This window comes from Hyla sarda, chromosome 8 (genome assembly GCF_029499605.1).
Source record: "Hyla sarda isolate aHylSar1 chromosome 8, aHylSar1.hap1, whole genome shotgun sequence".
Lineage (NCBI taxonomy): Eukaryota > Metazoa > Chordata > Amphibia > Anura > Hylidae > Hyla > Hyla sarda.
In genome coordinates, this window is record NC_079196.1 from 202361098 (window position 1) to 202368358 (window position 7261).

A 7261-nucleotide genomic window follows, 5' to 3' on the forward strand; every position below is an offset into this window, starting at 1 on the left:
ACACATGTTTTGCTATACACATGTTTATTCCCTTTTTGTGTATTGGAACTAAACCAAAAAAGGGAGGAAAAAAAGCAAATTGGACATAATGTCACCAAACTCCAAAAATGGTCTGGACAAAATTATTATCTCCCTTTCAAAATTGTGAAAAAATAAGATAGTTTCAAGCATGTGATGCTCCTTTTAAACTCACCTGGGGCAAGTAACAGGTGTGGGCAATATAAAAAGAAGGGATCGACCGATATTGATTTTTTTTTTAGGGCCGATACCAATAATCTGTGAACGTTAAGGCTGATAACTTATACCGGAATATCGGTATAAGTTATGGGCTATTTCTCTCCATCCGCCCCCCCCCCCCTCGCAGATCAATGATTTTAAGTGGGCACTTTAAATCAATGAACTGCAGAGGCTTTTGCGGGGCCAGAGACCGCCGCCGCCCGCTTCTCTCCCCCCTGTCCTGAGTTCAACCACCGCCGCTGCCCCATTGCCTCCCCCCATCCCCGGTTTTATAATTACCTGTTCCCAGGGTCCGCGCTACTTCTGGCTCCGGCGGCGTCCTGAGCTGTCACTGTGCGCACTGAGGGTGACATCGCACAGCAATTGCTGAGGGTGGCAGCGCACAGCAATAGCACAGGACGCCGCAGGAGCCAGAAGTAGCGCGGACCCGGGAACAGGTAATTATGAAACCGAGGATGGGGAAGGCAATGGGGCAGCGGCAGTGGCGGTCTCTGGCTGGGGCGTGGGGGTGGTGTTTAGCGGGGCATTATCGGCAAGGCAATTGCCGATAACTCCCAAAATCGTGAATATCGGCCGATATCAGCCAAACCGGTAATCGGTCGATCCCTAATAAAAAGCACACCTTAAATAAGATAAAAAGGAGAGAAGTTCACTTAGTCTTTGCATTGTGTGTCTGTGTGTGCCACACTAAGCATGGACAACAGAAAGAGGAGAAGAGAACTGTATGAGGACTTGAGAACCAAAATTGTGGAAAAATATCAACAATCTCAAGGTTACAAGTCCATCTCTAGAGATCTAGATTTGCCTTTGTCCACAGTGCACAACATTATCAAGAAGTTTACAACCCATGGCACTGTAGCTAATCTCCCTGGGTGTGGACGGAAGAGAAAAATTGATGAAAGGTGTCAACGCAGGATAGTCCGGATGGTGGATAAGCAGCCCCAAACAAGTTCCAAAGATATTCAAGCTGTGCTGCAGGCTCAGGGAGCATCAGTGTCAGCGCGAACTCTCAGTCGACATTTAAATGAAATGAAACGCTATGGCAGGAGACCCAGGAGGACCCCACTATGGCAGGATACCCAGGAGGACCCCACTATGGCAGGATACCCAGGAGGACCCCACTGCTGACACAGAGACATAAAAAAGCAAGACTACATTTTGCCAAAATGAACTTGAGTAAGCCAAAATCCTTCTGGGAAAACATCTTGTGGACAGATGAGACCAAGATAGTTTTTTGGTAAAGCACATCATTCTACTGTTTACTGAAAATGGAATGAGGCCTACAAAGAAAAGAACACAGTACCTACAGTGACATATGGTGGATGTTCAATGATGCTTTGGGGTTGTTTTGCTGCCTCTGGCACTGGGTGCTTTGAATGTGTACAAGACATCATGAAATCTGAGGATTACCAATGGATTTTGTGTCGCACTGTACAGCCCAGTGTCAGAAAGCTGGGTTTGCGTCCGAGATCTTGGGTCTTCCAGCAGAACAATGACCCCAAACATAAGTCAAAAAGCACCCAGAAATGGATGGCAACAAAGCGCTGGAGAGTTCTGAAGTGGCAGCAATGAGTCCAGATCTAAATCCCATTGAACCCCTGTGGAGAGATCTTAAAATTGCTGTTGGGAAAAGGCGCCTTCCAATAAGGCTGAGAGGTGTAAGAAGCTTATTGATGGTTCTAGGAAGCGACTGATTTCAGTTTTTTTTTTTCCAAAGGTTGTGCAACCAAATATTAAGTTAAGGGTGGCAATAATTTTGTGTAGACCATTTTTGGAGTTTGGTGACATTATGTCAAATTTGCTTTTTTCCCTCCCTCTTTTTTTTTTTTTGGTTTAGTTCCAATACACACAAAGGGAATAAACATGTGTATAGCAAAACATGTGTTACTGCAATTCTTTCCTGTGAGAAATACTTCATTTTCTTGAATAATTTCAGGGGTGCCAACATTTACGGCCATGACTGTACATTAGATGATTTATCCGGATTGGCTGAACATCTAATATAAATAAGGGATGTTCTTACTTCCCCGATAAACGAGGATCAGGAAATGTTGGATTTTTACCATCCTTGACCCTTTCTCAGCAATTGACAGGAATCTAAACATTGCTATATAAATAAGATCAGCATTTCTCAACAAATGTGCCTCCAGCTGTTGCAAAACTTCAACTCCCAGCATGCCCGGACAGCCGAAGGATGGGAGCTGTAGTTTTTGCAACAGCTGAATACACACTGGTTGGAAAACGCTGGATTAGATTCAGGCCAGCCAAATCTGCAGATTTTATCTAATGCCTATGGGGGCCTCCTGGTTATCCCAAAACAGCAGATGTTGAGGGTGAGAAGGATCCATTTTTCTCCAGGCCTGATCCTTTTTGTACTTGGTATACCCCTTCTCCATTTAGAACACGTATACTTAACCTGGCAGAGGCATTAAATGAGCACTCATGCAATTGATAAAGAGGGAAGTTTACCCTCGAAACGCGTCTTGCACAACTGATCCATGTATGAATAAAATACATGTTTCACCCACTCATCTGAGTCCGATCTTCTTGCACACCCACCTGGGCAGCGCCACCGCAGGTCTTTTTTCTTTCTGCCGTCGTCTGGACCTTCACCGACTCCTGAAAAGAGCCTGGTTACCCCTGCAGGCTACAGCCTAGGACCGCTTCTACTACCCCAGTACTCAGGGGCATGAAACCAAGTGTCACCCAAGGTGAGCATTACTCTTTGTTGGGCATTTTGGGATATTTAGCCCACTGAATTATACGAAGCGCTGTCCTCCTTTTTTCTCTTATCTTCGTCTTAAAGGGAACCAATCATCAGATTTTACCCTATATAAGGCTTGGCAAAGCGTTATATAGGGTAAAATTGTTGTCCTCACCATCCCCGGGGGACGCTCCTGCCCCCAGGGATGGTGAAGATATGAAGTTATAAGCTAGTCACCGCCGCCGCTGTAAGTAGTCACCTGGGCGGGGAGCTCTTCTCATCTACTCCCGTTCTTTGGCCGGCAGCGACGCCCCCTCCGCTTGATTGATGGGCCGCGTCATTGTTCCGCTCACTGGACAGACGAAGCAGAGCGATGACGCTGCCCATCAATCAAGCGGAGGGGGCGTCGCTGCCTGCAGAAGAACGGGAGTAGATGAGAAGAGCTCCCCGCCCAGGGGACTACTTACAGCGGCGGCGGTGACTAGTTTATAAGTTCATATCTTCACCATCCCTGGGGGCAGGAGCGTCCCCCGGGAATGGTGAAAATAAAGATTTTACCCTATATAACGCTTTGCCAAGTGTTATATAGGGTAAAATCTGATGATTGGTTCCCTTTAAATGAGCACTGTCACTTTAAAAAAAAAAAAAAAAAAAAAAAACTTCTGACATGTTCTAGAAACATTTCAAACATTTTGATCAGTCAGGGTCGGAGTGTTCACACCGTAACCCAGAAGCTTTAGCTTGGAGAAGAGCGTGCTAAGCGAGACAAACCTACAATATATCTTAGGGGGTCGGGGCATGAATACTAATACTCTGACTGATCCAAAAAGGTTTTTGTTTTTAAAGTGTCAAGTACTCTATGTATGTAGGGTGAACCCACCGATGTTTGACGGGACTAGTCAACCATCTAAATGCACTGATCCCCAACTTGTGCCTCTTCAGCGGCTGCAAAACAAAAATTCCCAGCAGTCATAGTTTTGCAAAAGTTGGGAAACACTGATATGTGTGTGTAGGAAGGTTGATCAGTTACCCTCCCATTTCCCCCACCCACCCCACTTGCCCGTTCTAAATACACGTATGTTCAGCCGGGCTTTTTTTTTTCATAGTATTTTTTTATTATTTTTTTGCGTGTGGCCAGCATAACAAATAGCCCAAATTTCATCATTTAAAGGGGTACGCCGCTGCTCAGCGTTTGGAACAAACTGTTCCGAATGCTGGAGCCGGGAGCTAGTGATGTCATAGCCCCGCCCCCTCAATGCAAGTCTATGGCAGGGGGCGTGACTGTCGTCACGCCCCCTGCCATAGACTTGCATTGAGGGGGCGGGGCTATGACATCATGAGCTCCCGGCGCCGACTCCAGCGTTCCAAATGCTGAGCAGCGGAGTACCCCTTTAATCCAGGAAGATGAATTTCCTAGGTTTAACTGGTTGTCAGGTTTTCCCCCACAAATCTGCAATGAGATGTTGAGGAAGAGAAGGATCGGGCAGTGGGTTAACATGCCTGATCCTTTTGTACATAGGCGAGATAAGCACCCCCGGCTGACCGGACCTTAGATGTGTACAGGCAGGGGGCAAAAGGAATAGTTGTCAGCTAAACCAGTTATGGTCGACCATCTTATGTTATGGCAAGTTTTACATACATGGCCACTTTTGTATTCACATAAACGTGATAAAAATGACTGTATCCAGCCATTGGAATGCAGAGAAGTTATTGTTGGGCAAAGCTTTACTGCTTTCCTTTCATGGGGTCCAGTGCTGCCTTTGGTGATATATATATATATATATATATATATATATATATATATATATATATATAACTGCATATGTATATGTATGTGTGCATGTATGCATGTGTATGTGTGTGTGTATGCATGTGTATATATATGTGTGTGTGTATGCATGTGTATATGTGTGTGTATGTATGCATGTGTATGTGTGTGTGTGTATGTATGTATGCGTGCGTGTGTATATGTATGTGTGTATGTATGTGTGCATGTGTATATGTGTGTGTGTGTGTGTATGTATATATGAGTGTATGTTCCAGGATCACATCCAAACAGCTAAAGATATTAACATGAAACTTGGCCACATGTTACTTATATGTCAGCAACAAACATAGGATAGGTGATTTAACCCTTACTCACCCCCATTTGCCAGGGGCGGGGTTTATGTTTAAATCCCATACAAGTCAATGGCAAATATATGTTACTGCATAACTTCCAAACGGCTGGAGGTATTTCAATACCTGGTACACATATTACAAAAGCTTATTCCTTTATTTTCCTCCCCAACAAATATTAGGAAGGAAAAATCGGGCAACGCCGGGTATTACGCCAAAATATGTGTGTGTGTGTATGTATGTATATATATATATATATATATATATATATAATATATGTAATCAGTTTTACGCCATATTGTTTTTGCAGACAACAACACACAACATAGGGAACCATATCTGCTTCATTGATAATATAAAGTAATCCAAGCTATATTTCATACTGTGACTTTCATTGATTGATATATAGGTGTTAAATAGGAAGCCTACATGAGGTTCTAGCCGTAACATATGAAGCAGACTGCACCACAACCCAAACCCATCCAACTCATAGTGTCCAAATGTAGCAGAAGATTGGGGAAACATCTGGGAGTATGATATTGGTATGGAGGGGATGAGCGCTCCGCAGTGAAGTTATTCCAATACAGTATATGGATGTGGTCAGTACAGTTCCTGGATGAGACTCCTTTTGTAGCCGCACTTGTCTCTTTATGATGTAGGCTGTTCCTATAACAAACCATTAACGGAGTCAACACGTCAACCGACAGTCTTATGAGCAGTAGATCTGTGGCCCTAGGAAAGTTTTACTCAGCCCAAGTATTGCAGGTCATTAAAATGTCCATTCAACGGCTGAATGATGAGTCCAAGTAGTAGCCATTTAATGATCAATGGGAACAGTCTTGATACAGTCTGTATTTATAGTAAACACACAGGTTGCCTTAGAGATCCTGATAAAGTGCTGGTACAATCCCTAGAACAAATGATGAAATCCTCCATATTTTTTCCTCTATCTGGAAAAACATATATTCCATATATTCCTTTAATAATTTCCTTTTTTTGCGTTTCATTAATCCAAAATGTTCTTCTTCTATTTAAAAATGGTTTAGTGTCATAGCTCTGACTTGTGAGTGATGGCTTTGGAATTTTTTTTCCCAGGGGTTGTCTATAAAGGATGTCCAGGTTTATAAGAATACAGATCTTCATGTGGTTGTACATGATTAGAATAAGGGCTCAGTGTCCATGGGTTGAGTCATATATTGCATTATTCACCTGAACTTAAAGGGGTTGTTCGCTGCCCTGACTTTCGGAGCTCCGCTCACAGCGTCCGGAAGTTCATTACTCCGAACGCTGTGTGGGGGCTTCCGTGTTCGCGCTCGCCGGGCGTGACGTCACGCCCGCCCCCTCTACCAAAGTCTATGGGAAGGGGGCGTGACAGCGGTCGCGCCCCCTTCCCATAGACTTTCATTGAGGGGGTGGGCGAGACGTCACGAGGGGGCGGGCGAGATGTCGCGAGGGGCCGGGCGTGACGTCACGCCCGGCGACCGCGAACACGGAAGCCCGCACACAGCATTCGGAGTAATGAACTTACGGACGCTGTGAGCGCAGCTCCGAAAGTCAGGACAGCGCACAATCCCTTTAAAGGGGTACTCCGCTGGAAAACTTTTTTTTTTTTTAAATCAACTGGTGCCAGAAAATTAAAGAGATTTGTAAATTACTTCTATTAAAAAAATCTTAATCCTTCCAGTACTTATAAGCTGCTGAATACTACAGAGGAAATTATTTTCTTTTTGGAACACAGAGCTCTCTGCTGACATGACCACAGTGCTCTCTGCTGACATCTCTGCCCATTTTAGGAACTGTCCAGAGCAGCATATGTTTTCTATGGGGATTTTCTTCTACTCTGGACAGTTCCTAAATTGGACAGAGGTGTCAGCAGAGAGCATTGTGGTCATGATGTCAGCAGAGAGCTCTGTGTTCCAAAAAGAAAATAATTTCCTCTGTAGTATTCAGCAGCTAATACGTACTGGAAGGATTAAGATTTTTTAATAGAAGTAATTTACAAATTTGTTTAACTTTCTGGCACCAGTTGATAAAATAAAAAAATTTCCACCGGAGTACCCCTACTTCACTGCTTGACATCTTATCCCCAAGCCCAGTGGTCTCGAACCTGCGGACCTCCAGATGTTGCAAAACTACAACTCCCAGCATGCCCGGACAGCCGTTGGCTGTCCGGGCATGCTGGGAGTTGTAGTTTTGCAACAT